This window comes from Atractosteus spatula, chromosome 9 (genome assembly GCF_055471065.1).
Source record: "Atractosteus spatula isolate fAtrSpa1 chromosome 9, fAtrSpa1.hap1, whole genome shotgun sequence".
Taxonomy (NCBI): Eukaryota; Metazoa; Chordata; class Actinopteri; order Semionotiformes; family Lepisosteidae; genus Atractosteus; species Atractosteus spatula.
This window is the reverse complement of record NC_142714.1, coordinates 31555769-31576469: the sequence shown is the minus strand read 5'-3', so window position 1 is coordinate 31576469 and position 20701 is coordinate 31555769.

Below are 20701 nucleotides of genomic sequence, written 5' to 3'. Positions count from 1 at the left end.
TACCACATAAGTGGCTACTGCTTCAAACACGGTCCCCACCCAGGTTTGGGTAACCGGCACACCATTTGACTCACACCCAGGTGTCCGACAGAGTGCATTTGTCGAGCTACAAAGGGCATTAGGCTGTGAGGGCATGCAGGGCGTCCAGTGTGCTGGCAGCACCACACTCTTTTCTAACCATGTCCTTTTCTCTGCTTTAGAGGCCTCAGCCTGAATATCCTGTAGCTGTCCCCTTTTCACCAACAGAGGTTTCACAGGGGTCTCAGACTCCTGTTCTACCAGGACTGCGCACCTGACAACTACATCTGCAAAGTTGTTCCCTCGAGTTACTGGAAACATTTCTTTATTATGTGATTTACACTTTACCACAGCTACTTCAGTCAGTAGCTGCAAAGCTTCTAACAATTCAGAGACAAACCCAGCATTCTTAACTGGAGTCCCTGCCATGTTGGGGAAATCCCTATTCCTTCACTGCCATCCAAAATTGTGGCATCCACCAAATGTATATATACAGTCTATATAAATTGAATTACAAGTTTCAATTAAATCTTTTCATTCGGTCTGCTAGTTCTACACCAGATTATTCACAGTTTATACAGCCAGGCAGGTAGCCTGCACAACACATAAACACGGCCCCTTGGCCACCGCATCGAGGGGTCCTGAATAATAATAACCCACCTGACGATGCCTATCTCCATGCTCCTGCACCAGCACAACAGCTCACAACCCGTTTCTTTCACTTACATACAGATTACATACAGATGATCCGTCTGAGGGAATCCAGTCCAGGGCCAGTGCCTGCAAGAAAGCTTGTCTCAAAACATCAAAACCGGTTTCTGCTGCAGGGGTCAAGGCAATTTTGTCTTTAGACTGCACTACCCCCCTTAAACCAATACGTCACTAGACAAGCTCGTTCTGAGAAGGCATTCTCCCTGGCTTTATCATGTAGTTGGTTTTATACTCCTTTTTTTTTCCAAGATCCAGTACTTGGAGTAGCCCGGCCTTATGGATTCCCTCATTAGGTAAAACAATCACAATATCACATAACTCTATTGAGTTAGTTTACATAAATGCTATTTCATGCAGTAATTCCTTATAAAATGCTGTAGTCTGGGCCTAAAATAGGTCTGGGGTGTCCCCCACCCACATCAGTAGTTGAAACTGTACATCTTTACCCAAGCAGACTGTGACAGCTTATATTTGCTTTAAACACAACCCTTGCACTCCTTCTCCTGTAGCCTCCTGTTACCTGTTAGAAAACTTTATATCACATTTTTATGCTGTTTTAGTCTAAAAACAGGACAGCTCTGCACCTGTGTCCCCCAGTTACTGCACACTGTAAGATTATTTCACTTTTATTTAAATCCTGAGATAAATTTAGGAAGGCTACAGAGGGGTTTACTTGATTAAAACTGTTAGTTCACGCACGGCTCTCGTTTCAGCTTCTGACATTTAATTGTGAAATCAAGCCTCTTTCTTCCAATTTCTCCAAAAAACACTGTAGCGGCAATGCTTGTTAATAAGACAGAATTAAGCGTTGGTATGCTGTCCTAAAGGAGGCCCCATCTCACCCTCCATCTCTGTGGTGCAGCCACAGAGAAAGAATTCATGCAAGCTGATTTAAGATGTTTTTCTTTTGATAAGAAGCAAGCTCCCAGACGGGGATGCAATTAGCTAAGTCTGGCTATCATGATCAATGGTCATCCATTGGCGCCTATCTGTCTAGGGAGTGCCAGTTGGACATCTGGACCGCATTACTAAGTGTCAGGACTAAGTGACTCATATCTCACCTTGATCAACCAATCAGGGACTGGTAGGGCTGAGTAACCCACGTGGGACTCTGATGCCCATGGAACTTTCAGCCAATCAACGAGCTGAAGTTCCTCCAGGTAAAAACAGGCAACACGGAGATTCAGATTCAATGAGAGCCTGAGAGATTCAGTAAGATTCTGGAGAGGATTCTGTGGACTGTTCTAAAGGGAATTCAAAGGAGAATTCCAGGGCAGGACGGCCCAGGAGCAGAAGGCTCCCAAGGGCAGGACATTCTCGCAGCGCGCCTCCTGACCATCCTGAGTCTCAGCCCGGACAACCACGGAACGGCCAGTGTGTCCGAGTGCCAGAACTTTCCTTTGGTCTAAGAGTCTAGAGTGGAGGTTGCCAGAGAGTAACCAGCAGCAGGCCTCGTGAACAGGTCGGAACTGTGGACAGCTGAATCGCTATTCAGAACTAGCTCTTCATCAGGAACGAACCGGTCCTCTTCCTGACCTGCTGGGACCCACAGTCATCTTTTCTCCTGTGCACCAACTTTGCTAGTTAAAGCCAACACTAACTAGCCGGTCAGTGAGCATCAGCAGCGCACCGTCGCAAGCCGCACAGCACAGCCTGGCACGGAGCCAGAGAGCGCGGATTGGACAGCAACGGCATGCAACTGTTTCTTTGTGCCCGCAGGAGATCTGAATCCCCAAAGATTGGATGAGTATTCAACTTCAATGCATTACAGCTCGAGAATTCAATTGTTATCCAAACCAGTTGATATCAATTTAATTCCTAAGAGTTATGTACTTGTTTTGAGTATCTAATGTAGAAGTTATAACCAAGTTCATTTGCGAAACAGTCTAAATGAATGATATACTGAACGTATTGATATGTGTAACTCTTCGTAACTGATTGAATATATATCTTTTGTATTCTGATAACCCTCTCGATAAGATCTGTTAGGTTTACATGCATATTCTATGTATTAATAAATGTATCCTCGTGTATTAGTACCTGTGTGTGTGCGTTGTTTGAGTTATGTCGCATGGTTGGATTCTAAAGCCATCAAAAGAATCAACTTTGTGATTTACTGCTACAATTAATAATTGTCTCAGTAAATGCCCAAACCCTACAGAACTGGTGCCTTCAGAGAGCCACTACATTACATATTTGGCGTCCCTGAACGGCTATGAAACATTACATTTATGGTGTCCCTGGGTGGGCGTGGCAAGACTGAAATGAATCAACCAAGCGGAATAATTCATATAAAACGCCGCGGGTTTCATACACGATAATACAGTGTGCTGAAAGCCGAAAGAAAAAAAAGTTCCCCTTGCTCTTTAAGCAGTGCTTGATTGTTTTGTGATCTTTTGCGATCTACCGGGTTGATTGCATACTTGATCTTGTGATTTTCTGTGGTAAAACTGTGATTTCGTACTTAAAAGTAATACTCTTTAAGTTTAACGATGGTTGCTAAAAGGTCTGAATTCGAGTCGAGGTCTGAATTGAGGTCTGAATAAATCTCCATTCTCTGAGAGAGCTAGCGAAGGACATAGAGAGATTTGACCCCGCAGTGTCAGAGAATAATATCGAGAGTTATATTCAAGACCTCAGGTATAACCTGCAGTACCTGCCAAACGCCACAGAACAGGAGAAAGTGTGTCTGGTCAGGAAAACTACCAGCAGAGCTGTACATGAGTGAATGGCTAGGCAAATGAAAGAAGTCTGTAATGACTTTGAACAGCTTTGTCATGCACTTATCGAAGAATACAGTGCGTTTATTGACCCGACTGCCGCGATAGCCGCCGCCCTTAACATTAAGCACGAGAGAGCAGAGTCCCCTCGCGAATATTACGAGAGACTTAGACGAACTTATTTTGCAGGGCGAAATGATGAGGGTTGCGAAGAGAACATACATTTCAAGGGTTTATTCATTGCGAATCTCCACCCATCAGTCAGAAAGATGATCTTAATGCATACAGATGCACAGACCATGAAAATGACTGATATTAAGAGATTCGTGCAGAAAGCCTGGGAGTATGATGTCCAAAGTCGCTCTGAGCAAAAAGCTGCTAAAGCGACTGTGTTCGCCGTCAGAGCCAGCAGGGTTAATTCCCTCCTGCTCGAAGGAGCACAGGCTCCTGAGCTGGCTAAGCCCCGTTCCAAAGCAGGCACAGAGGACCGCACCCAGCGTCCTAAGTGCCATGAGAACACCGGGGGAGGGAAAGGGCTAGATAAAGCTGAACAAAAGGATTCAGTAGCCACCCGCCTGGCCAGGCTTGAACAAGCTTTATTAGGACAGGGACAACCGCTCCCCAAGGCTGCCGGAAACGTGAATGAGCTGATACTCTCCACTGGAGGAGGCGGAGACCCGCCCCCTCCCACTCCCTCAGTCTATCTGATTGAGCGGAAGGGTTCCTGCCTGGATGAGGTCAGCCACTCCCAAGCGAGTGCTGACTCCACCCCTGAAGTCACAGAGCAGGCAGTAAAACACAGAGGAAAAGCAGGAATCTTTTACCTCAAGGCTGCCATGGGAGATGTCTTACCCAGTGAGACACTGATTGACACTGAGGTTGAAAGGTGTTTGATGTCACACGGCAAGCTCAAACGGGTTGAAAGAGAAAAGGGTATGCGACTCAGAGTGGAACCTTTGGTGGATCACCAGAAAGGCAAAGTGTGGAAACAGGTCAAGGCTCCTAAGCCTTCTGTACAGAAGGAAAGGGGGGCCAAGAGGCAGACTGTGCTCACACAGTGCCCACCGAACACAGAAGCCTATGTGGGGATTCCTTCTGTTCCCTCTGGACAAGAAATAAAAATATTTTCTTGTTCCCCGGATATACAGGGAAGTCGTGTCCCGGCCGAGGTCCCAACAGCCTCCATGCCACAGGAGCGGTGCTCCAAGCAGCCGCCTGATCCACCAGGTAAAGCACACACCTTTTACATCCCTAAAGAGGAGCAGATCTCCCCACCTGGCGATGAAAAGGAGCTTTCCCTGTGCACCCTGGCACCCAAGAGGGCCAGGACCACCACCCCGCAGTGGTGGAAGGGATCCAGATGGCAGGAGAGCAGGTTGGTGATGTAGCCATCACCCTTAGCCCTGAGAGGTCCTCTATTAGTGAGGATCTGCTTGAGCAGCTGTCACAGGGCCACCGCCAGGTGCCTCTGGTGCAACATTCACAGGTTAGACAGGAGGTCCAGCTGGACGCTGAGACTACTGCGCTGTGGACACACCTGATCCCAGATGCCGATTCCCTCTGCTGTGACCCAAGGAACCTGCAGTCAGGTAACATTATTTCTCACAACTACCAGGTAGTGAGTGAGACCGACCTGATTGTTCCTACCTCAACAGCAGGGTTTCCATCATACCCAGTCCCCCAGAAGGGACAGGGAATGAAAGCCGAGCCGGTTTTCTTACAGCCACCAGCTCAGTCTGTCAGTCTGAGTCTGACCAACAGTGGTTCAGCCAGACTGGAGCTGGATGGTCAAGTCACTCGCCTGCCAGTGCAGGACATCGCAAAGAGGGGTGTCAGAATCCCCGCCTGCACTGACATGGGCCTGGTGGGTGATAGTAAGTTCAAAGACAATGAACTAGCTATCCCAGTGCTGGGGCAGCCCCCTGAACCCCTAGCGAGGGAAGGGGGGAGCGAGCAGGTGTCCTACACCTACCCCCAGCGAACGATTGTAAACATGCCGATAGAGGGATTCCTCAATCAGGAGGTGTGCAGGGTGGACCTGAACAGTGAGAATGGGATAACAATCCCAGATCACTCAGGTGCTCCAGATGACCACTCAGCCGAGGGTCAGGCATGCTCCACCGCTGCACCGCCCCCTGCAGGTTTCCTAGAGCACAGGCATGAACAAATCGAAAAAGCAGATGCCCTGGAAATGGAGGAGCAGCATCAGCCGCTGCGTCAGATCTCCCCAGATTTCCAGGATGTTGGTGCCCAAGATGCCACATGGCATACTGAGAAAGACACCATGTACATGCTGCGCCAGCTTAGAAAGACAACAGTCACTCAGAAGGAGATGACTGGGGTCAGCCACCCGAAAAGACTTTTGGGAGGACTGATTGCTGCCGCCAGTGTTGCACGTTTGCTTTTTCTGGTAGGTTTGTGTGCTACTGGCACTCTCACCCTGACTGCCCCAAGAAGGCAGGTGTCAGAGATACCAGAGGGTAGTGACAGACTGTATCAACAGCAGCAAAAGTTGGAAAGCTTAGGGAAAACCCTACAGGCAACTTCCTATGCAACAGAGGTGAACCTTATTCCCCAACCAGTGGACATGATTGCCAGTGTTATACAGTGGGTTTATGTTTGTTGACACAAGACCTGTTAAGGGAGTTTAGTGCCACTGTAGCCAGTCTAACCATGGCACAAATCCCAACCCACTTGATTCCACTCTTCTCAGTAGAGGAGTATGTGACATTAACCCCATCGCTCATAGCTCACCCAGAAGGCAATCCAAGATTGAATTCGGTTCCAAATCTTGAGATGGGTATGGCTACCAAAGCTATCCGTGGGCTGTGTCTAAACGATTCATCAATGAAGGGTGTAAAGCTACTAACGAGTAGAGGGAGGTTAATGAACCCCATGAAGAGTAGGTGGGACGTAAATGGCTGGTCAACACACCACATTTAACTGACACTATGACTTGTGACAGGCATGATACAGCTACCGCAGTGCAGCTACCTAATCAAACAGTTCCTGTAAGTTCCCGAGGAGGCCATAGTACAGCATGGTAACTTAACACTGTACGGTCTGGAACCAGACAATATAAGACCAAACGTGAGGTTATGGATGCCTTCAGGTGCCACACTATTGAATTGGATAGAAATCCAAGAAACAGTAGGCCCTGAAGAGGTACAGGTAGTTGAGTTTGCTTTAATGGAACAAACCTCCAAACCACCCTAGCAGATACCCAACACAGGTGTTGTGGTTTATCGGGGGGCTGGGAACAGGATCTGTTGTTATTGTAACACTACTGCCGGGTAGCTGGATCATGACTGGATGTACTCTGAATGCTGTACTCTCACATCAAGATGTACTCTGGGTAGCATGAATGAGTCAAAGGTAGCATGTCAAAAGAAAGGAAGTGACTTCTCCCCAAATATCTACTACAGAGGTATCAGATATTGACAGTGAGCTTCCTGATGTGTAATTCCTAGACTTAGATAATGTCTCCTACCGTGTTTATACATACTCCAGATGTTATTCATCCTGTTTGTATCCAATGCTGGTTCTGGTATGAATTCTCGAGGAGTAATGTGGACATTTAAGATTAATGTTCTAATGGCAAGGGACATCACTTAACTCTGTTTTGTTTTGAAGGCAACAACGCCTCAGGACCTCGTGACCTTCAAAAAGGGGGGATATGTAGCGGCAATGCTTGTTAATAAGACAGAATTAAGCGTTGGTATGCTGTCCTAAAGGAGGCCCCATCTCACCCTCCATCTCTGTGGTGCAGCCACAGAGAAAGAATTCATGCAAGCTGATTTAAGATGTTTTTCTTTTGATAAGAAGCAAGCTCCCAGACGGGGATGCAATTAGCTAAGTCTGGCTATCATGATCAATGGTCATCCATTGGCGCCTATCTGTCTAGGGAGTGCCAGTTGGACATCTGGACCGCATTACTAAGTGTCAGGACTAAGTGACTCATATCTCACCTTGATCAACCAATCAGGGACTGGTAGGGCTGAGTAACCCACGTGGGACTCTGATGCCCATGGAACTTTCAGCCAATCAACGAGCTGAAGTTCCTCCAGGTAAAAACAGGCAACACGGAGATTCAGATTCAATGAGAGCCTGAGAGATTCAGTAAGATTCTGGAGAGGATTCTGTGGACTGTTCTAAAGGGAATTCAAAGGAGAATTCCAGGGCAGGACGGCCCAGGAGCAGAAGGCTCCCAAGGGCAGGACATTCTCGCAGCGCGCCTCCTGACCATCCTGAGTCTCAGCCCGGACAACCACGGAACGGCCAGTGTGTCCGAGTGCCAGAACTTTCCTTTGGTCTAAGAGTCTAGAGTGGAGGTTGCCAGAGAGTAACCAGCAGCAGGCCTCGTGATCAGGTCGGAACTGTGGACAGCTGAATCGCTATTCAGAACTAGCTCTTCATCAGGAACGAACCGGTCCTCTTCCTGACCTGCTGGGACCCACAGTCATCTTTTCTCCTGTGCACCAACTTTGCTAGTTAAAGCCAACACTAACTAGCCGGTCAGTGAGCATCAGCAGCGCACCGTCGCAAGCCGCACAGCACAGCCTGGCACGGAGCCAGAGAGCGCGGATTGGACAGCAACGGCATGCAACTGTTTCTTTGTGCCCGCAGGAGATCTGAATCCCCAAAGATTGGATGAGTATTCAACTTCAATGCATTACAGCTCGAGAATTCAATTGTTATCCAAACCAGTTGATATCAATTTAATTCCTAAGAGTTATGTACTTGTTTTGAGTATCTAATGTAGAAGTTATAACCAAGTTCATTTACGAAACGGTCTAAATGAATGATATACTGAACGTATGTCCTCTTGATATGTGTAACTCTTCGTAACTGATTGAATATATATCTTTTGTATTCTGATAACCCTCTCGATAAGATCTGTTAGGTTTACATGCATATTCTATGTATTAATAAATGTATCCTCGTGTATTAGTACCTGTGTGTGTGCGTTGTTTGAGTTATGTCGCATGGTTGGATTCTAAAGCCATCAAAAGAATCAACTTTGTGATTTACTGCTACAATTAATAATTGTCTCAGTAAATGCCCAAACCCTACAGAACTGGTGCCTTCAGAGAGCCACTACATTACATATTTGGCGTCCCTGAACGGCTATGAAACATTACAACACCTTTTTTTTTAGTAACTGCACACCAGCTTATTAGTAGTTTTGTCTTTGGGGTTTTATATCTCGGTATAACATGAAAGTCGCACAATAATTTCGACAAACTGGCGGCTCCCTTTTCTCCTCCTTGGGAGTCTTTTTACCTCCCATTTGCAGCGCTCGCACTTCTGCATGCATGCTTCGCGAGTTATTAAATTAAATCTGTCTCTGCTGTCCGTAATATCGGGAAAGCATAGCTGTACATTCTTGGCAACATCAGGTTTTAACCCACTCAAGTAAATTTGTTTTATTACTGTGGAAGTATCTTCATTCACTTCCTTCTCAACAGCTAACCCTGAGTATACTATCCATAAAGCTATAAACCTTTCTGTAAAATCTGAAACATCCTCACTTCCTTCTGCTGACATGCTGTTACTTTTCTCTAATCAGTTTTCGGTGGGTAATGCTCTTTCAAAAATCTCCACACTAATTCCCACCCTTCTCCCAGATTCTCTCTTAAGGCATTCTATTTCTTCTTTTGCTTTTTCTTTTTCTGCATATATAACTTCGTTTCGTTCAGCCATTGCTTTTAGCTTTTCCATCAGGGATTTTTGCGTCTCATCTATGATATTCTGTTGAATTCTCAAATATTCCTCTAACTATTGTTTATTTTTATCCAAATGTTCATACACTTTTCTACATTCCTGTTCAGCCTAAATTCCGTCTGACAGTCAATATTTCTTTTAAGTTTCACTTTGGATTAATCAAACTTTTTTTTTTCACACCAAACCATTTTCACGTCTCCCACGCGCCCCGCGGAATCCCCCGGTCGAGACAAACTGACGAACTCTCACAATTCGGGAACACGGACCAGGTTCCAAATCCTGGCTTTAAACACACAGTTGAATCGAGTTACCATTTTCGGCTCTTCTGCGAGTACAGTTCTAGTTACTACCTTCAGCCGTACTGTAGTCGTGTACCAGGATGCAACACCTGGATTTTTTTGCACGGGCAGGGCGAGACGCTATTCCTTCAGCAATCCCTCTTTTTCTAACCCACCTTCACAAAACAGGCATCTAAAACACATACACCATTAACTCATTTTTCTGTTGTACTCGCTTCAGCTTCAGGAAAACCCTGAACCCACCACAGCAACATGGAGAGGACAAGGGACTTTTTAGAAAAGAGGAGTCCTTACCTCTTTTTAGAAGCGGCCGCCTATCTTTTGCTCTCCATGTCCATGTGGTTTAATTTAGATGGATACTTCTTCATCATTTGGGTCACGTATCCGCCAATCTGCCTCCTCCTTTTTAGAGGACGTTGTAAACCTTTAGGAACAATATGATCTAGCAACAAGGTTATGTCACTGTAATTAGGCTTAAGACAATCAAGAACAAGGCTTGCCTTTCTTCTAAATTCTTTACGGTCATCAGGCAATTTAGGAAAAGACTTAACTAATGCAAATAATTCAATAGGAGACCAATGTCAATGTACATATGCTGGAGTTCCTTCTGGACCTGGAAAAGTGCACATTGGCATTTCACAAACAAGTGAAAAGGCTTTGGCTCCGGACCGCTTTCTAATTTCGGTGGAGACTTTTTCTTTTTAGTACGCATGGCCATGACTTTAGCTGCAGCTTGCTGTTCTTTACTTTCAAAACTAGTCTTTTTTGAAGCTTCCCATTATTTCTGTGATTCCTCTTTCCATTACATAAGTTTTCCAATTCAATTTCTTTCCTTTCTTCTCCTTCTCTTCTAAGTTTCCCCTTCTTCAGGAAACTTCTTTTTCCTAATTCAACTTTCCTCTGTCCATTCTGATTCACTTACAAAGATCCTTCATAGTTATGGGCCCCTAATTATCATATATAAATTATGTGCAAGTTCCCACACCTATTACCCTAGCTTTACAGTTCATGAACATAAAATTTTTTTTTTACTCTAACCCAGGCTATAATTGTTTCTCTGAATTTGTCGTACATGTACTTTTGCTGGACTGCTCGGTCCCATTTTCGTCTTTGAATTTTAATTTCCCATTTTTACCGATCAGTGCCTTACTTAGAACCTTATCACATTAACTACTCCGCAGAGCAAAAACCACACGTCTGTGTTAAGATAAGTTCTTTATATGAGTCCTGGACTCATCAAACCCGCGTGGGAACACCCCTGTGGCTCGCTTCTCAAACTATTAATTTTAAAGGATCACTTACTGACGTCAGACAGCTGCCAATTCTCCAGACGCGTCTCTGGAAGGATAAACAGTTTATCCTCCGAGGTTCGTCCAATTTGCTAAAATTGTCTGGGTCCGGATGGAGTTTCAGCAGCTGTTCGTGCTCAGGTTTGTGATCCCGGACGAGCCCCCAAATTGTCATGGAAATATAACTATCAAGGAAGCCACAAGAGAGAGTTCTCACCTGAGTAAGGTCTTTATTTCAATATTGCAATATTGGGAGCCCTGCTGCCACTTCGCAAAGTGCAACCAGAGACTCAATTTGTTACAAGCAGTACAGGGTTTTTATAAGACGTTGCGCTGTAAAAAAGCTCAGTGCTTTGTCCCTTCAAAAACTTCCCCTTTCCCTAAGACAAAACAGATTACATCATAGAGCGAGAGAAGAAGCACTAGATTTGTTATTCAAAGCTAATCAGTTACTTTCAGCTAATTCTAACGACCCAGACAGCATATATTGTTTTGGTACATTGTCTTCTAAAGTAACCTAAACAGTGTACTTTGTTGACGCACTGTTTTCTAAAATTCTGCACGTACTGTAGCACAGCAATTACATCCTTGAAATATATTATCTAAAAGCACCAATATATTTTTTGCAAAGCTCTCTACATTTTAAGAATCAATTTACTTATTAGATTTCCACTTCACGAAATAACCACATGTAAGACTTTGATGCTTAAAGTGTTTAGGGAGAAATGGAATACTAGTGTGTATTTTTTTTCTTTAAACTACCAATGCCAGCAATATACACTTTACATAATATGTTTATGTTCCTAAATTAATATCGTTTATGAGCATGTGAAAGGCATGGTGAATCGGAGATTCTCAAAACTTACTTTGTATGATTGGAAACGAATACGTGATCGGATCAACAAACAGCTATGGTGTTACTTTTTGTCAATGAAAAAATAGTCTTTTCGTTTACAAAGACGGTTACAAAGAATGTGGACCTGGGTAATACTTTGAGTTTGCAGCTTGTCCAAGGTCATTCATTATTAATACTATTAGTAATATCTTTGGTAAAGACTTTGATGCATAAAATATTTCTGCATAATTAAAATATTTATGATAAAGGTGGTAGGTTGTGTACTTTTGCCCAACTGAGCAATCTTGCTTTCATAAAATATACCAACTTTTTTAATGTATGATGATTAACATGCTGTAATACACAGTTTAAATTTAAAAGCTCAAATGCTGTACATGAGAGGTTAAGCTTTATTAGCCCCTCCTGGTGGTTTTACAAGGTGATTCCAGATACTATTAACATAATCTAATTTGCATATGATAATTTGTATTATGACGCAAAATTACGCATTATACTGCGTTTTAATGTGACACTTTACATTACTTTACTAGTCCCTGTGGTGATTTTGTATAAAATGAAATAGACATGCGGAAATCTTCCTCCTCAGCCCACTTCTGATACACTAGTTAAGTAGAACCCAGTGACAGCTGACAGTTTAAAAGTATGTTATCAAGTATTTTAGACAAAAATCTAAATACAGGATTAAAACTATTTAAACTGCTCCATTTAATACTTGAAATACAAAGACTGACCCAGAAACAAAGAATGGTTTTAAATACTTAAAATATATGTCTGAGATTGAAGGTAAAGTAGATTGTAAATTGTATATTTTTGAATAAAAATGTTTTTTTTCTTTCAGTGTTGGAGTTCCAATGACAAAGGAAAGATAACGATAATTGCACTTTTGAGAACCATGTGGGACTAATTAAATATAATGTCTCAGGCCTCAGATAAACTGGAGCAAGAACAAAATGTGTAAGGTTCTCTGCTGTGATACACTCACACAGCATCTCTGCGTTTACCAGTTGTTTTTTTAAGATAAATAGATACTTTATTGATCCCGTGAGGGAAATTGCAGTGCAACAGCAGCTTTACACAGACAACACAGCCACAGTGTAACGAATGATACAATAATAATAATAGTACAATACATAAAATACAATCAGTACAGTGAGGGGTGCACTAAAAGAGTTACTCACAGTCCGGAGACACAAAGAACAAACTAGAACAGAACAGTACACAGAAAAAAAATTGTATAACACATATATGAATATAAATATAGATGTAAATATAGATATAAATATAAATATAAATGTATTGCATGGGTCCCTGGCATATATTGCACAAAAAACGGTTGTAAACGGGAAAAGAAAGAGAACAGATGTAGCAGTAGATGTGTAGATGTGTTCAGTCCAGAAACAGGTCACTGTCAATGTTGCCTCTGCCCAGACGGAAGGTGGATGCGTTGTACAGTCTTATGGCAGAGGCAAGAATGACCTCCTGTAGCGCTCCCTGTCGCACCGTGGATGAATCAGTCTATTGCTGAACGTGCTCTTCATTTCTACAAGCCTGTCATAGAGGGGATGGGAGATGTTGTCCATGATGGCCTCTAGTTTGGACACCATTCTCCTCTCAGCCACTACCTCCAAGGGGTCCAGGTCAGACCCAATGCCAGAGCTTGCTCTCCTGATGAGCTTGTTCAGCCTTTTAGAATCCACTGCTCTAATCCCAGGGCCCCAGCATACCACTGCGTAGAAAATGGCGCTCACTACCACCGACTGATAGAACATATGTAGCATCTTACTACATACATTGAAGGACCTGAGCCTCCTCAAGAAGTAAAGTCGGCTCTGTCCCTTCTTATAGATGGCCTCGATGTTCTTAGACCATTCCAGTCTATCGTCGATGTGCACTCCCCGGTACTTGTACGAGTCCACCATCTCCACGCCACTCCCATGGATGTAGACAGGAGTAGGTTTGACCTTTTTCCTCCTGAAATCTACCACTAGTTCCTTTGTCTTTGTTATATTCAGTTCCAAGTGGTTCTCCCCACACCACTCCACAAAGCTGCTGACCAGTCCTCTGTACTCGTCCTCCTGCCCACCCTTGATACATCCCCCAATTGCAGAGTCATCTGAGAACTTCTGCAGGTGGCATGACTTTGAGTTGTACTTAAAGTCCAAAGTATAGAGGGTGAAGAGGAATGGAGAAAGAACCGTCCCCTGAGGAGCCCCTATGTTACTCACTACCTATTCAGACACACAGTTTTGAAGTCTCACAGACTGTGGTCTGCCTGTCAGGTAGTCAGTGATCCATGAGGTCATGGAGGCATCGACTTGCATCTCCTCCAGCTTCCTTCTTAGAAGTAAGGGCTGGATGGTATTGAAGGCACTGGAGAAGTCGAAAAACATAATCCTTACAGTGTTGCCAGCCCTGTCCAGGTGTGAGTAGGCCCTTTGCAGCATGTAGATGATCGCATCCTCCACACCAATACTGGGCTGGTAAGCGAACTGTAGGGTGTCCAGTGATGAGCTAACCAGGGGTCTCATGTGGGATAAGACCAGCCTCTCCAGTGTCTTCATGACGTGAGAAGTCAATGCAACTGGTCTGTAGTCGTTGAGGACAGAGGGGTGCCCTTTCTTTGGTACCGGGACCAGGCATGATGTCTTCCAGAGCACAGGGACTCTCTCCAAGCGCAGGCTCAGGTTGAACAGTCGCTGGAGCACTCCGCTTAGCTGATCAGCACAGGCCCTCAGAACTCTGGGACAGACGTTGTCTGGTCCTGTGGCCTTACCCTGGTGCAACCTCTTCAGCTCCTTCTTCACCTGGTCAGCCGTGATGGTCAGCCTGGCCTGGGGGATGGTGCTCATAGCACTGTCAGTGCTGCAGTGTTAATGGTGGAGGTGTTGGAGAATGGCAGCTCTGGGGGATGGGGGGGTGAGTAGCTGTTGGGGGTCGTAGCTGCAGGCGGCCATGATTGTGGGGGAATGGAGGAGGTGTTGGGCAGTTGCAGCTGTGAAGGGTTAGGGAGTGTGTGGCTGTGGGGGGATGGGTGTTGAGCCACAGAGGGCCCTGAATCAAACCTGTTAAAAAACTGGTTCAACTCGTTGGCCATCTCCAGGTTCCCCTCCGTTGCACCCCCAGCCTGTTTGAAGCCAGTGATCTCTCTCATGTAATGTTCTTAGTATTACTTTGCTATAGGTATTATACTTCTAATGGAATTGGAGATCTCTGAATAGTATAGAATTTTGGATGGGCCAAATACCTCTTAAAAAAGTTAAAAACAAATCATAGTTGTCATTACATGGCAACAGTTATGCAGCAAAATAAATTCAGATATATTTGAATGATTGTAAAATTAACTGCTGTAATATGTTTTTGGCTGTAAATTTTAATATATATTGAGTACATTATCATAATTAATATTATAATATGCAAACATAATAATATAGAATGTCTTTACACACAGAACTGAAGCCAATAATCAGATAGCAGTAACATATTTGGTATCTCTGAAATGGAAACTGTGAAACAAAAATGATATATTTGAAGTATTTTTAATTGAAGAGCATGTTTTGGGCTATGCAGGTACAGTATATCCAAGTTGAAGCTTACTTGAAATAATCATAGGAAATTCGATAGCAACTCTAATGCTGTAACAAGATGCACGGACAATAAAAAAATAGCTGAACAATATAAAACTATATTTTGAGGACTATAGGCAAAAATATAATTGGAGGCTTAATAATGGTTATTTAAAATATTTTTTTCTATTTTTTCTTGCTTAAGCTTAAAGTCAAACAGAGAAAGGAACATATTTTGAATTTCACTAATTGTAGCCTCATCTCTCCTCCTCTTCAAGGTTGGAAATATGGAAGACCTATGATACAACAACACAACTTCTGTAAAACTCACATTCAAAAACTGGTCATTTGAAGGTCACATAGATTTGAAGAACATCTTGTAAAAAGTCTACTCATCTGGCCATAATCAAATATCATATTATGTTTTCTTGATTTTCATTAACATGATTGCCCCAGGTGAGGTCAGAAGACAATCGAACTCAAAGATGTTAGAAACTAGAAGCTTGTTTGGATAGGCATACTTTACTAGCAACAAACTAGATAGCATCATACAAGAGTGTGTTTATTCAAGTATTAAAAGAAGAGAGAATACCACCTTGTGATATTGTGACACCTGTAGAAGGCTCCACGGCCAAAACGTTGTGTTTTCTTTCTTCTTTTTTTCAGCATTAAATAAACCTATTACTTGTTCCTTTGCAGCCTACGCATGCTGACGCAGCTACCCACCTGAACTACCACCTTGTGGTAACCCTGCTAGAGAAGGATGAGATTTAGAGCAACAATTTCCCTGTCACTGTTTGCTATTTACCTTCAAGGTAACTAAACTGAGACCCAAATAAATAATGAAATCCCACAGGATGCTAAGGTGTGAACCAATTGGCAATTAGTTGTATCAGATACCCCAGTAAAATTATGAAGCCAATGTGCACATATAATATAAGGTAAAATCAACAAAATTTTGCCAAATTAGGATTGCACAAATACTGGCAGATACAGATGACCTACCTTTAACAAAAGTGCCTTCAGTCAGAAGATGTGTTTCCATGAATAACGTCTCTTAGGTTTCCCCCATATACTTTGCCAAAATAATTTAATAGAGATATCTGCTGATACTCTGTGGGATGCTAGTACAGCTGTAGGTTTGAATTATTTGGGAATTTTGTCTGGTTCAAAAGCATACCTTCAATTTACCTGTTGTATGTGTGACTTGACCTGATTGATGTTATAATCCAGAACAGTTCTATTGTTTTTTTTTCACTCCACACTTCAATTTCTATCTCTGTTTGACACCCAAAATGCACATCAGTGCTACTCTTGCACTTTAAAAATCTGCTGTAATTTAAAATTGATTTTTAAATTATTATATAGATTCATTTACCCAAATTATAATCTAAAAATGGTTATGACATTAATCAATTCACAGTGTGTATTATGGCACATAAACATAGTTTTCAGGTCAATGTTTAAATATCTTGAGGGAATTTGATTGCTAGACAAAGTTTACTGCCTTACTCTTCAAAGTCCTGACATGACAGCCTTAATCTTCTCTCTGAGAGGGTCAAGAATTGATATCATGTTTACACCATGTTTCTGTAGTTTTTGATGTTCTAGTTTCTTTCAAGGAAATATACTTGTAATTTCTACAAAGGGGTCAGCCCTTGTTTAGAGCATAAGAAAATCAATAAGAATCTGGTAGTGTTGTTAACCTGAAGAAATGTGAAAGCTGATGTTGAAGTCTATAAAATTCCTTTTGTAAGAGTGATCTTTAACAGTGATGAAGTTGCTGATAAGATTATTTGATACCTTAAAGTCTGTGTTCTCATGGAATATTTCAAGTTTCCGATTTTTGATTAAATGAGTTGTAAAAGTAAAGCAATTAAGATTTCTTCTTTCATACACACAAACAGTTACAAAAATAATAAACTACGTAACTGACCTTCATTTGTATGAACAAAGTAATTTTTGAAAATGTTTTGGTCAAAGTTTCTTAGAATGGGAAACAGGGAGACAGTATCATTTTTCCAGCAGCCCTATCACCCTGCAACTCACAACTGGCAACCTACTGAAGCTAAGCAGGTGTGAGCTTAGTCAGTACCTGGATGGGAGACCTCCTGGGAAAAACTAAGGTTGCTGTTGGAAGAGCTATTAGTGGGGCCAGCAGGGGGTGCTCACTCTGTGGTCTATGTGGGTCCTAATGCCCCAGTATAGTGATGGGGACAAGTGTCGTCCGTCAGGTGAGACATAAAACCAAGGTCTTGACTCTGTGAGGTCATTAAAAATCCCAGGGTGTTTCTCGAAAAGAGTAGGGGTCCTGGCAAAATTTCCCATTGGCCCTTACCAATCATGGCCTCCTAATAATTACATCCTCCTTCTTCCTCTTTTGATGACCAGGATGCTGAGACCTGCAGAGTGGACGAGGAGTAGAACAGATAAAAAGTGAAAAGGGACAGATTTGATATCAACAGAAATTCGGTGAGAAAGGTCATACTGTGTTATGAGTTATACTTTACCTGACCATCATATTCTGAAGCATCAATACATTTGAAAATTTACACAGTTTAAGCCTGAGGATCAGTACATTTCACAGTAGCAACATAAATATGCTTTAACTTAAACAATCTTTAACCAAGATTGTTAGCTCTGGATGGCAACATCCTGGTACCACAATGAGAAAAAAACACCTCATATGAAGGACTTTTTTTTTTCCTAATTAGGACTTTTGTTTTTTGATTGTGTAGCGGCAATGCTTGTTAATAAGACAGAATTAAGCGTTGCTGTGCTTTCCCAAATGAGGCCCCATCTCTCTCTTCATCTCTGTGGTGCAGCCACAGAGAAGCTATTCATGCAGGCTGATTTAAGGTGTTTTCTTTTGATAAGGGACACCTCCCAAATGGGGATGCACTTAGCTAAGCCTGGCTATCATGATCAATGGTCATCCATTGGCGCCTATCTGTCTAGGGAGTGCCAGATGGACATCTGGACTGCATTCCTAAGTGTCAGGAGTAAGTGACTCATATCTCACCTTGATCAACGAATCAGGGACTGGCAGGGCGTGGTAATAGCACGTGGGTCTCCCATGCCTGCCAAACTCTCAACCAATCAGCACACATCTGTGTCTTGGTCAAAAAGGTAGCACAAGCTCAGGTCGGAGCTCTCCTTGGCAATTTTCGCGCACCCTCAGAGACAATCACGTGACAACTGGTGTTGTCTGTACTGGGACTTGGACTCTGTTCTAAGCGTGAGGCCGAGGATCCCGTACCTACTCAAGAATTCAGCAACGACCAACGTGAATGCTCCGCTTGATCAATGGCAGCCTACAGTTGTACCCTCGTCGACACCCTGAATAGCTTATTCAGAAGCAGCGCTGGACTGGGAACGAACCAGTTTCTTCCCGTGCAAAAGAGTGACTTGCGAGGACCCGCAGTCACACTCTGTGCATAGAGACTTTCTACTAGTCAGCCGGACTTCTGGTACAGATGCAGCCATTCAAAATGCACGGTACAAACCCGTACCGCATGCAACTTCCCACAATCCACCGCAGTGTACCGCGGTAAGTGATTGGCTGTCCAAAATGACTGACAGGGGCACTGGTGGTGCATTGGTCGGTAGTGAAAAGATTTAATAATTGAATCTCTTTACTGTGCATGTTTTAATCCGCTTAGTATTGAATATTTATATGGAATTTTACAACTAAAGGGAAATTTTAGTAGCTGAGCATAAAAAGAAGAGGCGCATAACGCATCTGAAGGTCATAAACGATATTAATTTAGGAACATAAACATATTACTGTATGTAAACTGTACTGTATATGGCTGGTCTTGGTAGTTTAAAGAAAAAATACACACCAGTCTTCCATTTCTCCCTAAACATTTTAAGCATCAAAGTTTTATGAAATGGTCCCCAAATATGTGATTGCTGTATAGAATGAATTTTAATTTTAAAAAAATTATTTAACACGAAAATTAAGCTGTTTACGTTCCTCCTCCTGAGAATATAGTCACTCGTTGCTAAGCAACACAGAAACACAGCCACTAACTAGCAAAGAGAGGACATTAGCTAGCCAATATGATAAAGGAATAAATTATTTTTTTGTTTATTTCTTTTGTACATTTATTTGAACATTTCATAGATTGTACAAGCACTTGGAAACTGTCCAATCCCTAGTTCGTCAGGCATTTTCTTTTAGTATAACAGACATAAAAACTCCCTTGCTTTTAACAGAGCGTTTCATAATTTCTAACAACGAAAATTATTCAAACTGCGACACTTATCATTCAACCAGAGCTCAAAACATCACAAGGATCCTCAAGAGCACAACAAAGACTGTATTAACAGATACTTGTATCAGATACATTAGAATCCAAGCTTTTTTATCTATGCTTTCTTATTTACGCTAAGAATTAGTCTTTAAAATTTATCACACAGTAAAAAGTCAAATTTCTGGGGCATCCGTATACCAGAGATTATGGTACCGCTTCAGAAGGGTGTCAGCTAGTCAGATTCCAGGACCGGAATTATCTGTTTTATAATCTAGAATATGTAATCACGTATCTAAAGAAATTAGTAATGATATTAATTTAAGGATCTAAATATCTAACTATATGTATCTATATAGCTGGTAGTATTACTGTATTTCACTTTCTTTGTAAACACGTTTTTTTTAACACCCAAATCGCAGGTGGATTCTGTTTTTTGGTCTGTTATGGTCTGTAGCTCAAATCCTGCTTAACTAGAAATAAGACACAAGAAGAGTATTATAGGACAATGTTGTGAGGCTCTGGTGGAATTTCTCTGTAAACTGAAGAGTTATAGAGGAGACAGGTTGTGTATCGCTTCTTTTGATACTTGTAAAAAAAACATTCCAATGTTAATGCAACACAGAAGATAATGTGGTGTATTGTTCGTTAGTGAAAAGATTTTATCATTTAATCTCTTTTACTGTGCACATTTTAATCCGCTTAGTATTTAATATTTATATGGAATTTTACCACTAAAGGGAAATTTTAGTAGCTAAGCATAAAACGCAGAGGAGCATAACGAAGGTCATAAAGGTCATAAACGATATTAATTTAGGAACATAAACATATTCTGTAAACTGTATGTTGCTGTTATTGGTCTTTTAAAGAAAAAATACACACCAATACTCAATTTCTCCTACAGTATATTGACATTTTTTATATTTCAAAATAACACGTTCGTACTGTACTGTATGTACAGTACACAGCGGTACCGCAGGTTGAACTGTATGGCGCAAATCCACCCGAACCCAAAAGCCCAACATATTAATGTACATTCACCTGGCGCTGCGCGGTTTTCATCACTCTCTGCGGGAGTGCTGGCTGTGACGAATTAATCCGGTTTCACAGGTATTTTCAAAGTAGAAGGCGGCGAGTCTTCCAGTGAAAGACACCTCCCCCCCCTCCAGAACCCCTTTTTTTGCTTACAGTAGTAGTACTTAAGTACAGTACAGTAAGTACAGTAAGTACTTACTGTACAGTACTTACTTACGGTAGTACTTCTC